Here is a 1,216-nt window from a genome sequence, read left to right on the forward strand (position 1 = left end):
CATGCCCAGAAGAAGTGTGCTGAAAAACCTTATTCTTGTGCTGAATAATTTCTCCCTCACCATATTTTCTCCAATTATTTAATAGTGTATTATGCTGGAATCATTACTGAATTATTTGTGCACCTGAGAATCAAAGAATACATGTTAAGAGTGGGAAAAAGCAGTAGAGTGATGTAATTTTTGCTGTGAGTCCATACAGGACATTTTGGTCTGTCAACCAATAACACGCTCAAAGATAATCTTGAATTAATCATTCTTTGATGATCCAGAGCCCTTGCTTTTCATAAGGGAAGGACTAACAGGATTCTGCCGTCAAAGAACGAAAAACAGTGAAAACAGTGCTGGGTAGCCAACCATGCAGGTTTCCCAAGTTTGGTAGGCATTTTCATGGATGATAAGATGGTGAGACAGTTTGCTGTACAGGCTGGCTGTGGCATGTGTCACGATCCGTGACCTATTATATCTCCTTTTTGGAGTGTATTACGCTTATCAGGATTTGCTGAGAGATCCACATGTGGGTATCGCCTCACACAGAGGAGACAGGGGCTTATGCCCTGACTTTTTTGAGTGAATAACTTGCTCAGTGCTTACTAATATTTCCAACGAAATGCACGGTTTATTGTGGGGAAAACAAAGCAATTTGGGGCAGGAGGTTCAAAAGGAGTGATTAAAACACATGAAATATGTATGGGTACACCTTAGTTACACACCTTATTTACTTATTTAAGTGATGGAAGGAGGGGGGAGGAATATGCCCGACACAGTTCCCGTATAGGGTCGCGATTTGTGTGCAGGTAAGACGGGATTATACTTTCCCCTATAAACTGAGGTAGCCGGAATTGTCTCACCACACGGCGGCACAGATAGGACGAGCTGGGTCGAGCTGGGTCTGGCTGGAGCAAAGCGGCTGCAGGCACTCCAAGCGCAGGTCGCCCCCCCACAGGGGGGAAGCGGCGGCGGTCGGCGCGCGGCTGCGGGACCGTAGCTGCGGCGCGGCTGTTTGCAGACCCTGGAAACGCGGCGGTTTCAGCGGTGCGGTGAGCGGCTCCGGGACTTTGGGACTGCGGCTTTGGCAGCGGCGGCGGCGCGGCTCTGCGGCGAGCGGGCAGGCAGGCAGGCAGGCAGCGGCAGCAGAGCGGCTCTGCGGTGGGCGGCTCCCAGCCGGAGCGGCAGGGGCAGCATGAAAAAAAGGGGGGCGGCGGACGGTGGAGAGAGA

Source organism: Chaetura pelagica, unplaced genomic scaffold, assembly GCF_000747805.2.
Source record: "Chaetura pelagica isolate M959 unplaced genomic scaffold, ChaPel_1.0 scaffold11, whole genome shotgun sequence".
Lineage (NCBI taxonomy): Eukaryota > Metazoa > Chordata > Aves > Apodiformes > Apodidae > Chaetura > Chaetura pelagica.